This window comes from Platalea leucorodia (genome assembly GCF_965183815.1).
Source record: "Platalea leucorodia genome assembly, chromosome: 5".
NCBI lineage: Eukaryota > Metazoa > Chordata > Aves > Pelecaniformes > Threskiornithidae > Platalea > Platalea leucorodia.
The window spans coordinates 30,971,321-30,987,777 of record NC_138827.1 but is presented as its reverse complement, the minus strand read 5'-3'; the positions used below and the strand labels follow the sequence as shown (position 1 = coordinate 30,987,777).

Genomic DNA, 16,457 nt, shown 5'->3' with positions numbered 1-16,457 from the left:
CTTTAGACGCTTGGCAAATGTTTAACGGAGACAAAGCCAGCTGTGTCCGGACTGACTGGGCATTTCAAAGAGCAGCTTTATCAGCAGGCGCAGCTGCATTTCCACATGGCTGGATGCTGCTGAGGAAGCCCCTTTCCCTATCAATGTGCAAGCATCTCCACCTCCTTCGTGAACCGGAGGTATGGCTCTTCCTGCCACCGCAAGGCCACACATGGCACAGCCACGGGCAGCCCCACGGCTCCTACCACAGCCTGCAGCAGGGACACAGGCAGTGGGGAGTGACTGGAGGGAGTGAAGGTTGAATCCACCCTCAGGACTGGGATGGTTTCAAAATCCAAGCCTTCAAAATCCAAATCCACTCCTCTGAGTAGACCTGCTGAGGCACTCTGAGAGCCATATGAAATTAAAGAGTCCCTGCCGCGGAGGGGAGCAGCTACACGGAAGCGGATGGGCTGGGTCACAGTGGGTGGCTTTGTGTGGACCCACATCTAGGCAAAGGGGAGCAAGGGGTGCTTGGGAGAAAAGTCTGCTGAGACGGAGACCACTGTCCCCATGGGGAAACTGAGGCAGGGAACAAAAGGATATCCCAAGTAAAATCTTAAGTCCATAGCAGAGGAGGCAGACCTGCCTGACTCACAGGTCAGTGCTCACTCCTCCACAACCAAGGCCAAGTGCGACGTTTTTGCAATGTTTTTCTTGCCTGAATTGATCCAGGGCCAAGGTCAAACACACCAGTGGAGTTAAGATGAAAGCCAAGACCCTTTTCACAAGAGAAGTCAGCCTGTAGCAGGTGGTCTGGGATTTCATTGTGGCACCCACAACACCTCCTTCAGTTTGCACCATCACAGAAAAAAGGCAGTTAGACCAACTCAGATGACTCCTGTCCCCAGCAAGAGCTGCACCATCTTTGCTTGCGAAAGCAAAACTGCACTGACTTACTGCCATCACACTCCATCCAATACCTTCAGCTCTCAAGCAGGCTGGGTTTTGACAGAAATTTTCTATACCTAAACTGTCTTCTCTCTAAAATGGTAATAATTCTTTTTAAATCAGCTTTGACTCCATTTTGATTGAAATGACAAAGAATAAATCCTGACAGTTGTATCTCATGTTCATGTTTTTGGAACCAAACACTCCAATGAGCCTTTTCAAAACAATTTACAAAAAGAAGTATGTTAACTATGCTGCTCTGAAAGAATTTTAGAAGTCATTTCTTAAAAAGCTGAAATTACAGTGAAATGGGCTGGTTGCCTCTGGAGAAGTTTTTCCAGTTGGGTCAGAGGGCTAAATAAATGTTTTATGGGAACTCTCCAGTTTCTGACTCATTTCAGCCTGGAATATCTATTTGAAGCATGAGACTTTCCTCAATTCCAGTCCAACTCCACCAACACTCACAGAACATAACAGCTGGTAAGAAACTTGCCACTACTTAATCTACACCTTTCCAACAACCAAGAACATAAGTGGAGAGGTGAGGGCCTGTTTCTATCAACTCTTTTTCGTGTTGCTCAGCCAGGACCCTGTTGGCTCTCCCCGAATAAACTGCAATAGGATGGGGAGAGAAACATCCGATACCAACCCTCACACCTCTGACAGCAGGGGCTGCTTTCTCTCCTGACCATCCCTACATCTTTCCCACTTTTGTGGGTATTGCACTATTTTCCTTGGGCCTTCCCATAGCCAAGTGGGTTGGATGGATCCTACTTACAACTTCTCCAGCAAGGTAGAGACGCCATCAGGAAAGACGCTGCAGAGAGCTGTTAGTTCTTTACCAGAAGTCCAGGAACATTCCTACTTCTTCCATCATGCCTGGTGTCTTCCACAGGTCTGTCCCCACTGAGTGATGGCAGAGACTGTCATGGGCAAGCAGGGCAGGGGGAAAGCCAGGTGATTTGAGTGCAAAGTAGGAGAACAGTAACAAAAAAAAAAAAAAAAAGGAAAGAAAAAAAAAGACAAAAAAAAAAGAAAAGAGCAGATTGAGACCATGCTTGGAGAGATGAGGATTTGTGTAGCTAACAGCTGTTTCAGAGTGAAAGATATACCAACCCTAATTCTGGCATTTTTGTGTTTCAAGGATGAGCCTTGCTACATCAAGGTGTTTCATTTCACCTATTTTTTAAACATTTGCTTTTAGCTGTTTCAACTACCTCCTCCCTTGAAACTGGTTTGAAATGAATGCCTGGGATCCTGGGGAAGCTGGTGTCTCTAATGCCCTCTGCCACTTTCTGTTACACCAGAGAGCTCTGTTTGCTTCGGGTACTGTAAGAGGCCAACTGACCTGTCCTACCAACTCATGTTCTGCTGATATCAGTTCTTCTAGAGAGTTTTATTTGCCTCTGATGTTGTGACTATGTCCTGGTTTCAGCTGGGAGAGAGTTAATTTTCTTCTAAGTAGCTGGTATAGTGCTGTGTTTTGGGTTTAGGATGAGAATAATGTTGATACACTGATGTTTTGGTTCTTGCTAAGTAGTGCTAAGCTGTTGCTAAGTAGTGCTTACACTGGTCAAGGACTTCTCAGCTTCCCGTGCTCTGCCGGGTGCACGGGGGTGGGGGTGGGGGCGGGGGGGGGGAGTGATGGCGTTTTGTCTTCCTGAGTAGCCGTCACGCGTGATGGAGCCCTGCTTTCCTGGGGATGGCTGAACACCTGCCTGCCGGTGGGAAGTAGTGAATGAATTCCTTGTTTTGCTTTGCTTGCGTGCGCAGCTTTTGCTTTACCTGTTTAACTGTTCTATTTTATTTTACTTCAATTATTAAACTGTTCTTATGTCAACCCATGAGTTTTCTCCCTTTTACCCTTCCAATTCTCTCCCCCATCCCACCAAGGGGGGAGTGAGCAAGCGGCTGCGTGGTGCTTAGTTGCTAGCTGGGGTTAAACCACGACAGACTATACAAAGTCTAACCTGCAAACTAAAGAAGAAACCATGCAAAATAAAGTAAAACCAAATTAAAAAGCTGGATTGTCTGATGACTCAATCTCTCCACCTTGCTCAGTTACTCATCTGGCCACAGAATGAAATGTGAGTTGAGCAGAGCAGATTTAAATTCTTATTAAAATCAGAAGGAAGGAGGAAAAATTATCAAAGCAAAGACTGCAGCCAGGATATTGTGCTGGAGATGCGAGAAACCAGTAGAAACAAAGCCCTTTTGGCCCAAGCAGCATTTCTACCTAATTCTCCGAGACAGACCAAAGCCTGGACTTTGGTCAGCGCCAGGCAGCTGGACAAGCACTCTGCAAACATACAGTGCAGGTCTGCGAGGGCGGCACAGCCTGAGCCAACAGCTTATGGTGAAGGAGCCGTGGAAGGGTTTGAAAGAGAGCAGCACTGTGCTGGTGGGTGTGAGAAGGAGCTGACATCCTCTTTCCAGCCTGGAGGAGGTCTGGAGGAAGAACATTCCTGCAAACCTAAAGTTATACCCTACTAAAGGTCTTTCCCTCCTTGAGTTTCAGTGCCTGAGCTCACCAGACTGTTCTCAGCATCACCGCCTCCACTTTTCCCCCACGTTTTTGCATCAATGCCAACTGACATCATGGATAACCTGTCTTGAGAAGGACCTTGAGCTTTACTCAGGAAGGTGCTTTGCTCTCTACCAAGCCAAGGCACTTACCTGCTCTTTACATTCCTGAACAGACCCCTACATCTGGTCCAAACCTGTCTCTTGTTTCCCCCACACCTCGTCCATCTTCTTCTGGACATGTCTCCATCTCATCCACTTCAGTGCCAGGAGAGCTTTGGCAGACCAGGGCTGAGAGTGCCCATGCAACTTTGCTTCAGTATCTGCTGGATCATAGTGAGAATTGTCTTTGGGTGCTGGGTCCTGGGAGCTAATGCTGCAGGATCCTGAGATCTAATGACTGGCTGGAGGCAGGAGAGAGGAGAGCTGGAGGAAGAGTGGATCCCTTCCAGAGCCACCCACAAAGACCAGCTGGAATGCAGAGCACAAGTATGCATAGGGAAATTCCTTTTAGAAATAGGACCCTTTCACTTCATTCAGCCTTGCAAAGTTATGGAGGGATACACGAGAAAAGGACACTGGCCTTTCCTTGCAAAACAATGTCTGTGCATGCTAAGATCTAGCCAGGAATACTACCTGGGCAGGTTACTTGTTTAATGGTGAGGTCCCATCTTCCCTATGAGAGGATAGCTAAAAATCCTTTGCTCCTGGCCTGAGATAGTCACGGTCATTTGGCAGACTCCCATCAGGCAGGAGCTCTGTGGCTGCAAGGCATCTTCTGGGAGCACGGCTGTGCCGTGGACCTTCTCGTGCTCTGTGCTGAACGGAGGACAGTGACTCAGGCTGAGGAGCCAGGACTCTCCATGTGACTCAGACCTGCTTGTGACCATGCGAGGCTGCTGGATGACTGCAGCATCCCTGCGCAGCCCCAGGGAGGCAGATAAATAACAAAAGCGGTGTCTCCCCTTGGCCCCATGGCTCTCTCCTCCTGTTAGGGAAATACTGCCTCCAGCCCTGGTGCCTGGAGAGATATGCAGGCTTATGGCCAATTAAAAATCCCCAACCTTCTTTTGCCCTTGCTTAACTGGAAAATACAATGAGGAACAGGAGAGAAGACACACCAGTTTACCAGTTACCATTTCTCACAGCTTATGCTTAAAGAAAATTAAGCTTTCCACTACTCACTGCACGGTTAAACTGCAGAGCTCGCTGCCACCAGATGGTGTGGAGATCAAGAGGGTAAATGAGTTCAGGAAGGGGCCCAATAAGCTCATGAAGGAGAGCTTTCTTGGCAGCTATTAAAAATGGTGGGCTGACTGCAAGTCTTTGCCACAAAGTCTCTTAGCCAACCAATGGCACAGCCAGAGACGGAATCCTGCACTTACCAGGTTATACACTCTCCCACAAACATCTGCTCCTGCCCACTGTTGGAAGTAAAATATTGATGTAAACAGCTCTTCAGTCGTTATTCAGTAGTTATTGGACTCCTTTGGTCCAGCATTAACTCTCGTTCCTTTGGTTTTTTTGGTTTTTTTTTGACTCAATTTAACTCTAACAAAGAAGGAAAATTTGGACAGAGCTGAGATTTTTGCTGACTGTTTTTAAACAGCATTTATTGCCAGATTATTAAAACGGTGGTTCAGAGTCTGCAGGTCGCTATCTGCTTTGCTTGGTGCATCAGGTAGAAGGTGGCTGGAGTGAAGGGCAGGGAATGCAAAGTCATCATAGTGAAGGCAGGTTCCCAGAAATCACACATTTTTCTTCGTGCCGTGGGCAAGTGTCTCCACCTCCTTCATGAGGCGAAGGCACAGCTCCTCCTGCCATGGCAAAGCCATGCATTGGATGGCCACCGGCAGCCCCACAGCTCCTTCCACAGCCTGCAAAAATTAAGCATGGTGCTGAGTCAGAGCACCAGAGCACCCGGGGAGGCACAAGAGAGAATGCTGTCTTTGAACATTATAGGAAGAGAAGACAAAGGAAGACATGCACGGGGACAGTTGTCAGGCTGATGTATACCAGCCCAGCTGCACCGCATGAAGGGTAGTAACATGCTGTATGCAAACTGCATTACTAAACAAGCTGCAACTCTCATCACGAGATGTAGACAAGCCTTGGGACAATGTGCCAGAGGTGTCACTGTGCCAGTCATAACCTTCTGCTAAGACTTAAGCTCTTTCCCCGCTGACCTCTTTCAGCCTCTTCTCCCGAGGGTCTCCGTAGTGCCCTTGGTAATGCTTCAGTTCTTCTTCGTCGGCTCTTGTGACTGTGCTGACTGCCACCACCCCAGCAGAGAAGTTTAAGACATTGTATAAATTGGTATAGCAGGTTGCGGCTGGAAAAGATCACACAGAGCATGTAAAATGGAAAAATTTAGTTTGCTGGGCCAGCAATGACTTTCGGATGATAATTTGGGTTGCAGGAATTGTAGACTGGAGTTGCTGGAACTGAAGAGACCATGAAAACATGCTGCTTCCAAAGGGACTTTTGATGGAGAGGTTTGAGGGCCACATGGCTGCTGAGACCAGAGAGAGACCCATGCCTTCACCTGCCAGCTGGGTGGAGGTTAGATCTGCTCTGGGAGAGACAGATGTGAGTATTTGATCTGATTCAGAGTCTGCATCTATGTCTCCCATACCCCAGGGAAAAATCCCAGCTATCTTTTGAAGATAATCCAGATGTCTAGTTCTGTAACACCATCTTGGGAATTTTGGATCCTAAAGGGCCATTGCTAGAGAGATGGAGGACCCTGACTATTTGCTGGAAGCTATAAAAAATTGCCTTTATCTGCAAGTCACAGGCAACGAGCCTTTCTGCTATTTGCAAAGTCTTGGGAAATGTGAGATGGCCACATTCAGAAGAGCCTGGCCTTGTACTGAGGTCTACTGCCCCTCTGACAACTATGCTTACAGCCACTCTCTGCTGCACGAGTAGCTCTTGGGCTTTCTACAGGGCAGACGATGCAGGGGAAACTCACCCATGAATGACTGGGACAGATGTGCCACTAATTGCTGCCCCATAATAATCCAAACACCTGCAGCTCAGATGAGGTGGGGGCATAAGAAGACCCACCCAGAAGAGACCTCTCCTTTTCTTTCTTCCCCAGAGGGAAGACCAAACACCGCACATGGTTTGGGGAATGTCCAAGAGACCAAAATATCTTGGTCCAGGTCTGCCCAGAAGCACCACCATGGATGCATCCAGAGACACCTCAATGGAGATTACCAAATAGCTTCCCAGCATAGCCATGGTTAAAGGCTGGCCCACACATCCAGCCTTAGCTTCCTCCATTTAGCAATGAATTCAGTGCGGTAAACCTAGAAGGAAAGACAGAGACGATGACAAACAATGTCTCTTGGACAGCAGTAGCAGATCAATGCCTACAGCAAAGGAAAAGGAGGGAAAAACCCTTCCTGGATACAACTGAAAAATCAAATAAAATCTGAGCTGTGCTTTGAAAGAGCCAAGGGATTTTGTTCTTCCACCCTTAGGTTACCTGTCAGAATACCATGTGCTGCCCAGACCTAGACATTAATGCCAGGTGGGCATTTCAGAGTTGATTTCTTTGAGTATTAACCCAATCCTTCCTATGACCAGTTTTGTCTTTGAATTTTATTGGATATCAACATTAGTTTGAAGAATTATGTCTAGATGCCTAAAAAGTCAAATTTCCTAAAAGCTTTGGCTATTTTGGTAGAAGAATCTAGAAGACATGAATGCAAAATATTTTCACAAAACCTTCTTTCATTCTGCATCAGGATACAGGTAAGAAAAAGAAGCAGCAAGAGACACCTAGGCAAGGCTGAGGTCTTCCTCCCACAGTGCAGGAGGCACAGCTTTAGGCTTGTACTGTAGATCAAAGAGAGATCTAAGTTTGTAGTCTGGTTTACCACAGCTTTGCTGAACATCAGGCAATGAATGACTCCATCCTCAAAGAGCTGTTCCACTTTGTCTTAGTAAACAGACATGGATGGACCACAGAATGGCTGCTTCTGCAGCCATATTCTGGTTAGAGGGACACATTTGTCCCATGGTCCAGCCCCTGTTCTGCACAACTCTTTCACTCCAAGTTTTCTGTGCAAAAGAGATGTCTTCCAAGAGAGACGCCTTCCACATCTCCCATGAAAGCTCCAGCCACGAGACTATTTTTGAGTCTGACTTCAATTTCCATATGCAGTCTGAGATTCTTCCTGCTGAAAGTTGAACAAATGAGATGGGTTTCCAGGAAATACAGGCAGTGTAGCTAACCTGATTGTTTTTCTGAGAGAAAAGCTGGTCGCTAGCCAAAAGTTTTGAATCAGCTCTTGTTTGCAGTAGATGAAAAAATGTGAATATGGTTTCACTGAAGAAAACCAATTCAAAATATCTCAGAGGCCAACAAACCTTTTAAGGAGTTTTCTTTTTGGTTGGGTGTGGGGGGTTTTTTTGGTTGGGTTGGTTTTTTTTTTTTTGTTTTTTTTTTTTTTTTTTTTTTGCGGGGGGAGAGGAATCTGTTTTCCCCTAAAAAAAAATCCCAAACCCATTTCCTTCCAAACACTCCCATCAGCCCAGTGACCATGCAGGTTTGTAGGAGTTTTTTCTCTGCCCTGTAATCCATCAGACGTGCTGCAAGTGAGCGTGCATGTCCATTGAGTGACTGACACTGATGGAGGCTGGGTGGAGCAGGCTGAGGGCATGTTTCTTCTCAGGGAGGGTTGCGAGGGCGTCCCAGGGAACACAGATCCTGCCTTGTGGGAGGACACCAAAACAGCTCAGCTTCTTCAGCCTTGCAAAACACCAGCTGAAAGGGGATACAATTGCACTCTATGAATAGATCAAGGACGAGGGAGGCAGTGGAAAATACCGGAGAGGAGAGGTGCTATTTAAGCTCAAGGACAGGAATAAAATGAGGATAAACTGGAAGTGAATGAACAGCACGGGAACTCTGAAGTTTTCCAACCATCAAAGCAGGGAGGAAAGGAGTCGGCTGATAAAAACAAATGCAAGCATAAAACTCAACTGGTTTTAAAGAGGAACCCGATCAGTTTGTGGGCAGCACTGGACCCAGTTGTCCAGGAGAACGCTTCCTATCCTATGTTCCTGATCCCATAAGAGTTCATACAAAATCCACCTAAGCCAAAGAGTTCACAGCCACAATTTTTGACTCCTAAGGTCTCTGCTTGATAGTTCAAGCATGGTCTTAGCTCGTGACAATAGCACCTAATGTCTGAAATGAAGGATTTGCACCAAGAGACAGAAAGAAGAAAAAATAAAGCCTCATCTTTAGTGGCTGTTCTTATGCTATTTCTGCTTAGAAAATGCAGGGCTAAAGATAATTTTTCTTCCCCATCCTTCCGTAAGTAGAGACCTCCACATGAACATCTATTGCCTTGAGCTCTTATCACTTCTTTCAAAGTTTGACTTTCAAAGAAAAGCCTAGCTGCTTTATTTCCACATGATCCATTTCCAACCCCGAATCCATCACAGAGCTCAAAGCAATTGCTTAGAAGCTTTAGGGATCTCTCACTATATTTAGTAAGGATAAATAAAAAAAAAAATCACATTACCGTCACTGCTCCATGCTGATCCCAGAGGTTTTTGGCAGACCTGGAAAGGTGGCAGAATTAATCAGCTTTGGGACTGTGGCAACAGAAAACAATTAACAAAATGCACAGACAGCCCATTGTTATGGAAACTGCATGAGCCTTCTGGGAACAAGCTATAGTATCACCCAGCTGATTCCACTGGGCTCACACATGCTTACAGGTACATCAAAAGAGCTTACGTTAAAAGCACACCACCACGTCTAGGTGCTCTGGCACCTAGAGAAAGATCATAGCAGCCTTCTAAATGCACTTGCTCCCAGTTTGGTGTGTCTCTGTCTCTCTTGGAGGGCCAGGTACTTCACACCAGCCTGCACCTGCATGCAGAGACCTCTGCATTAACTTGGTACATGATGCTCTGGGTACCAGAATCCACCTGATGGGGCAGCCTGTATCTCTCTGTGCTGATCTCCATCGAGATATCCTAGCCCTGCCACAATGAGGATCCTTGAGCTCTTAAAATAATCTCTGGCTGCATAGCCCTGGATAACGCTGTGCTAAGTCCGGGTGTTGCTGAGGCAGCACATACTCATCTGGCTCAGGCTGTGCTGCACAGCCCCGTGACAGGGCTTTGCACAGCAAGCTGGCATCTACCTGCATGAACCGGTGGACACATCCATGTGCATCCCCTTTCTCTAGAGCCACTTCAGTGCGTCTTACCCCACTCCACAGAGAGTGCTGAGATCCCGAGCGATTCATGGGTACTTTCAGAGGGAAGAGAAAAACTTGGGATTAGTCAACAACAATGCAGCTGAAATAGCTGGCTACCATGTGATTGCATTTTGGGCACACTTCTTGTCCTAGCAGAAGTGGCTCTGAAGAACAGATATGGTTTCCAGTGAAGTGCCTTTACTCCCATATTAAGTTATATATTTAATCACAACAACCCATGCCAATAAGGCTCTAGACCACACTGCTAGCCCTGGAGAGCATCTTCTGGATGTGGGGATGCTTAGATCCTTGCTAGTGATATCTGTTCTCTCAGAGCCTATTGCTGGGTGAGCTGTATGGCTCATGGGTTCCTGAGAACAGATCATATTTCGACCTCCCCATGCAAAATTCCCATAAAAGGCTGTCAGACCCACTTGATAAATTCAGCCTGGGTTTAGGGACTAAGTGTATTTAAGTGTATTTCACTATGAAGCCCATCAGACACTTAACATGAAGTGTCAAAGCGCTCCCAGAGGGGAGCAGCCTACCTCCCTGTACGCAGAAACTTTCCCACCTTGCAGATTTCCTATAACACAGATGAGACACATCCACACACTTACTATAGGTTTCAAAATGATAGCCAAGATCCTTTTCACCAGAGCAGGAAGCCTCTAAGTATTGAACTGGGATTTCAGGTTGGGATCCACGATGTCTCCTTTGCTGGAAGGGTAGAGAGTGAAGGAGAAGTCAGGAATACCATCTGTGCCAGAGCTACAGCAACAGCAGTGCTGTTTCCAAAGCAGGGTTTGTCTTAGAGGGGAGTTGCTAGAAGACAAAATCTGCCTGTTTCAACCCAAAACACTGAACAAGAGATGCTCGTATAGGGTTTAGATGCTCAGGTGTAAATGCTCACTGCAAAAGTTATAGAGAAATAAGTACTTTACTGCCTATGTTGTCAGTGCCATAAAGGCTCTGGAGTGCTTTGCAGCGCTGGGGCCACATCCAACCCTGGGCATGTTTCACCTTGAAGTGAGCGAGCAGCTGGGGGGGTGTTTGGGCACTAGCCAGGGCTAACTCACCGGACCTCTGTAGGAAGTTCTGTAATGTGCGATGTTTCCCATATGCCATGGACTAATCACACACATAAAACCAGTTGCCACAACCCTGCTGACACATAGTATCTTATTACCCTACCGTGTTGCCCATGCATGTGAACTGCTCTTGTGAACTAGCTGCTGCTCATGCTAAATTCATCCTTCCAGAAATTGCTCCTCTGCTTCTCATTATCCAGTTTGCACCCACAAGAATATAAACACTCTGGATGCAACCACTGGCTATACGCTGCCAGGTCTCATGGCCCACACTGAAATGAGGGTTTTACTCATAAGCTCACCAGGTGAGCAGCACCATCCGAGAAAATCCCTCTGGTGAACAGCTTGTCTACCATGTAGTCAATCTTGGGCGGTGCAAAGGGAACAAGCTGGAAGAAAACCATCCCCGTTCAAGAGGCGACAAAGATGAATGATTCATAGAGCCCTCTGTGAACCTCCCTGCCTCACTAGTGAGGTGAGTGGGAAGCGGTGGGAAGCTTAGGCCGTCCTTGCTGCTGTAGGACAGCAAGACCCTATTTTCAAAAGGATCTGGGTTAGCAGCATCTGCCCACTGTCCTTTCCCATCTCCAAGGCATTAATACATATTGTAACCTGGCACAGGCTCAACTCCTCCACACGTTAGAGAAGAACTTTTAGAGGCTTCAAAACACCAAGTATTTTTAATTAATTTGCATCATTGGAACAGCTCCCATATAGAAATCCCCACTGGTGGAACCACAGAATAATTTAGGCTAGGAGAGGTCCCTGGGGGGCCAACTGCTCCAGCCCCCTTCCCACTTAACCACCAAGAAATCTGTAAACTGCATTTAACAGCTGAGGGATTGTGAAAACTGTTGTGAGTTTGACATTTATGGGAACACCAAACATGATGGAAAAAAAAGAGTGCTTTAGAAAAGGGGTGACTTGGAGATATCTGAAGGTGATTCTCCTGTCTGCTAGGCCAGGAATATAAGCAAGATTACTTTTGTTTAGGAAACAAACTGTTGCATTTGCCTTCCTTCCTCTTTGTGACCCTTGCAGCAGGGAGGGATGGTCCCTGTTCTATGGGCAGCAAAAGCAGAGATGGGAAGTGACTTGTCCAAACTCTGTGAGGAGCAGGATAACAGCTCCAGGCAACCACAGGCATGAAAACCCACCGTGTGCCCTGCATCCTGGAGGAGCTTTCTTGTCTGCTGGATGGCCCGTTTCATGCTGGGCGAGGGCTGGAAGTAGCCGTCTCCTTCATAATACCCAATCCAAAGTGGCTTTGAACTGGTGTAAACCTGTGAGAGGAGTGTCCATCACTTGCACACGAGACGTACAAGATTGGACCATTCTCAGGGAGGCAGCAAATGAGGTCTCCTGCGTTGGAGGAATGATGGGAGCAATAGGGCTGGTGGAAAGCAGTGTTGTCCAGAACATAGGTCTGCAGCAGTGGTCCTTGGTATGGTCTTTCTGAGACCACCTCCTGCCCTGTGAACATGTCCCAGCTTTGAGATAGCAGGTGTGATAGCGCCTATACAGACCACATGCCTGGGATGCCTGGCTATGGACAGAGTTCAGGGGCCTGTTCCTCTAGGGTCTGTATTGTCTGGGTGTCAGGGACAACCGAAAGATCCTAGGATCCTAGGATCTGAGCCAGAAAGACACGATCAGATGGTAGAAGCAGAGAGGTAATGGCAAAGGGCAATGATTTCTTAGGTCAGTGCCTGTTAAATCAGGCTCTCTAATTAAAGGCGTGAGAGGTGAATTCCTCTGAGCAGTAGAAATCCACTGCTTTAGGGATTGGGCCAGGATGGAGCCAACAAGCTTGCTTTGGACTTTGCTGGGATGGGAAGGGGTCAGTATCCGGCGGGTCTCATCAGGGCAAGCCAACAGGGGCCTGCCAAGCCTGCTGTGTGGCTGCTTCTCGTGGTTGCTCATTCTGGGTGTGCTCTGTTTAGAAGGACACTTGCTTCCCTGGGTCCTTCACTATCTTGAGACATGAAACCAGATAGGAATCTCCCAAGATCTCACTTTGTTGCTGGGCAAATGGAGATATGGGATTGCCTCTGAGCCTTACCTCCTCATTGAAGGGGATGGTGGGCACAGTGGGGTCCAGCCAGAACATCTCCTTGCAGAGCAGCGCCTTCATGCAGAGGGCCAGGCTGTCCACGTCTCTTGCCATCAGCCCCAGCATCCCTGCCACGGTGGGTGGAAGAAGAGGACAGATGTTGGGATGTACCTGATCCTGTTGCCTGTGAGTTTGAGCCCACACGACCTGCAGAAGCTGGACGGCAGGTGGATGCTGCCAGCTACAGCCAACCCAATGCCCAGGATGGAGCCTCCCTTTGCGATCAGAGCTCCCTCCCCTCCCAAGGAGCCCACAGGGCTCTTCTGGTGGTTGAGAGGGTTCAGCATCTGGCCAAAGATGAGGGTGCTGCAGTCATAGCTGGGGAGAAGAAGATCAGCAGGTGAGTGAGGTACTTCTGTCTCTTCAAACCATAAATACAGGGCACAGAGCATCTGTGCAGGGATAAGTGTGGAATTAATCCCAGCAGGTAGAATCAGCATGAAGTAGATTTGTCAGGACAGCTGAATTGAAGAAGAAAAAGGCATCAAATATAAAAGAAATAGTTTCAGATTGAAATGAGGAGGCAATTAACTCAACATGCATGATTAGCTTGGACAAGGGTGGGAGCTTGTGCATGTGGGCCCACCCTCTCTCAGATAGCAAATCACACGTCATAGCGTTTTCACAAAGGTGAACAGGCAATTACTTTATCATTGTCTGTGAGATGTTGGTTTTCGTGAAGGGGATTGCCTCTGGCTCTTTAGAACCTGGACAATGATAGTCGTCTTCCTTCACTTTGCCCAGAAACTTCCCGAGAAGTTTCCCATCCCTCCAGAGAAGACATGGCTCTTGGGGATGGGAAGCAAAGCTCTTTAGGTACCAGGAAAAATGCTGTTTGGAGCTGTGACATTAACAGACATAAGTCCTGATGCCTCCTGTGACAAAGTTCCCACCTAACTTTTCTCACAGACAGAACAGGACCTGACTACTCCAGATCGGAGTAGATTAGAAATTTCTGCAGAAAACTAAATTTTCATCAGAAGAAAGGCAGGTTTGCTGGTCCCACAATATTTGGTCCAGAACATCCTTGTCTGAGGGAACTTTTAGCCAGTTCTGATGAGGATAGGACATCCTGGCCTGTTCCTAGCCCCAGGCCAAGAGGCAGGGGAATTAGGGATGTACCTTGCAGCTAATGTGGTCCTTGATGCTGATGGGAATGCCATAAAGCAGCCCCTTCTCCTTCTGCTTCTTCAGTTTCTGGAGCTGATCCTCACAGCCATGAATGAAGTCTATCACACAGTTTACCTCCCGAGTCACCTCCAAAGCTTCTGCAGAACAGAGAAGAGCAGCAAGACAGATGAATGGACAGAAGGAAGGAAACAGTATTTAAATTGAGTTTTCAAGCTGAAAATTCAATCTCCTCGATCCCTCAGCATTCATTAGTCAGACCTTACCTATAAACTTTTTAGATGTTTCTTGCTGGGATAATTTTCTGCCCTGGATCTCTACCCTACTTATTTGCCCATAAGCCACCCTTCAGACATCACAGAATTGACAAATTGTAATCCCCAGCATTGCTGGTTCTCTCAGCAAATGAGCTGGTTTTTAATTTGAAAGCCCCCACTGCAGAAGAGCCCCACAGCATCTCTCCCATGCTGGAGGTATCACTCACTTTGCCAGTGTAGGAGTAGAGGACACTTTCTGGGGACAGGGACCCCTCCTTCAGCTTCTCCACCAGCTCCACCATTGTCACAGCGAGAGGACACGTGCAGTCTGGGTGCCTGGGTTCTGCAAAGGGTAGGAAATGGGGTGCAGAGGGAAGAAAATGACAAAAAAGGCTGGTGTTGAGGCTGCAAATACCCAATTCTAACATCTGCCCAGCAATGACCTTGAATGGAGACTTTTAGGAGACGTTCCCTGTAGAAATGCAGACCTCCCACATAGCACTGCCTGTGCTGGAGTGGGGAATTTGCTGGCGGGGAATTTGCCGAGTCTTAGTTCATGAACCAAAACAGGCAGAAAGCTGCTTCTTGACTGGAGAGTTGCATGAACCTGTAAGAGAGGTTTGACCTGTTTTTGCTTACTCTCCTGCAGGCCTTCACCCCCCTTCTGACTCATAGACAATGTGTTGAATAGCAGTTCAACCAGCTAAAGTTTTACAAAATTTATCATTAACATGGGAAAAAAGAAGTGTGGGGGCTGTTTGCAACCTCCTCCCCAAGAGAAGAATAGCAGTAGATATTTATTATGGGTTTAAGACAAATTCCAAATCCAAGGACCTGACCTCTTAAAATTCAGGTGCTTCTTTACCTGGGCATGGGCAGAAAGAAATGGCTTTTGGTCAACAATGTGCAGATGTTGGAGGGATGTGCAGCCCTCCCCCCCCCAATACTTTGAGGATGATGGTGCAGACAGGTCCCTATGGAGGGGCAGAGGTAAGGAGGATGGGAGAGGAAAGGCTTGGCAGTAGGGATTGATGAGGAAAAAAGTGCATAAGGAGGTGTGGGGTGGTGATCTGATTCAGAAAGTCCCAAACTCTGATCCATCTTTTATCCTTAGGATTCCCTCAATAGGTCTGTATTAAGAAATGCTTCCTTTATACTGTCTTTATGGGAGGTTTTTTTGTGACAATGGAGGCTGGTGACCCTCAAAAAAAGTGGAGATGATCCAAAACGTGCACATGCCCTAACCACCATTCAAAGAGGGACTGAGCAGCACTCCCCCATTTCTTTGGTTACCCAAAATACAATCCCTTCCTCCCACAGACACTTTCTCCCAAATTACCTCTTGCTTAAACCTGTGAGCTGCCTTCTCCATTTGCTCCAGGGCCACATCCCATGTCCTCCTTGCCTCCTCCATCTTCTGCTGGATCTGCCTATGTCCCAGCCATTTCAGTAGCACAACAGCTGCAGCTGAACTGCAAAGCAGAGCCGAGAGGGTGCGAGGGTCTCCCCACAATGGATCTCATACCTGCCACAGTCGCTCTTAGGTCATGATTTCTCTCCCAGTCCTTCCTGTTCTGGTGCAGCTGCGGACACATGGGGCTCCCACCTTCTCCTAAGGAGGGCTGATGAATGCAGACTATGCAATTGCCTGCTGTACAAGATCAGCTCTGCAGCAGAGTTGCATTAACAAAGTCTAGGAATGGACTTTTTAGACCATGGACTTTGAAAGGGTCTGCCTGCTGGACGAGCATTGTGGGTTGGGCTGCAAAGCAGCTCACACTGGGTTTAGGGGGGTGGCCCCCAAGGCTGTGTCTCTCCAAGCCACTGGCTGCTGCTGTACCTGGCTACACACAGGAGACAGAGCTGATTGACAGAGCTGAACATCTGCGAAACCCAGATCTGGGCTATCCCTACTATACCCACACCTAGTAATTAATTAGCACTTAAGCCCATTAACTAGAGGTGCTCAGCCATCATCTCTGTCCCTCAGGCAGCAGCGTGTGCAGCCCTTTGAGCCTGGGACAACATAGCTGTGCTTGTCCAGGGGAACCCAGTGCAGGGGGTGAAATTGCACTTATTGAAGAAGAGGGAGCTCAGAAGAACCAAGAGTATGAAGGTGCAAGCAGGACACAGTGACTCTGGAAAGGCAGTGGGGAAAGAACTATCTGAAGATGCCTTCAAGGAG

At 47.5% G+C, this 16,457-nt stretch overlaps 1 pseudogene across 1 annotated transcript; it reads right to left on the bottom strand.

The window, feature by feature from the left end:
• Window positions 1-5,201: 5,201 nt before the first annotated feature.
• On the bottom strand, window positions 5,202-16,023 carry LOC309590581 (vitamin D3 hydroxylase-associated protein-like; annotated as a pseudogene). Its single transcript has 13 exons — window positions 15,612-16,023; window positions 14,496-14,615; window positions 14,010-14,155; window positions 13,534-13,675; window positions 12,837-13,205; window positions 11,932-12,057; window positions 11,065-11,163; window positions 10,304-10,403; window positions 9,693-9,736; window positions 8,997-9,036; window positions 6,676-6,767; window positions 5,640-5,785; window positions 5,202-5,330 (listed from the first exon to the last, which is right to left on the bottom strand). The product of its transcript is annotated as a vitamin D3 hydroxylase-associated protein-like (transcript).
• Between the last annotated feature and the right edge of the window lie 434 nt (window positions 16,024-16,457).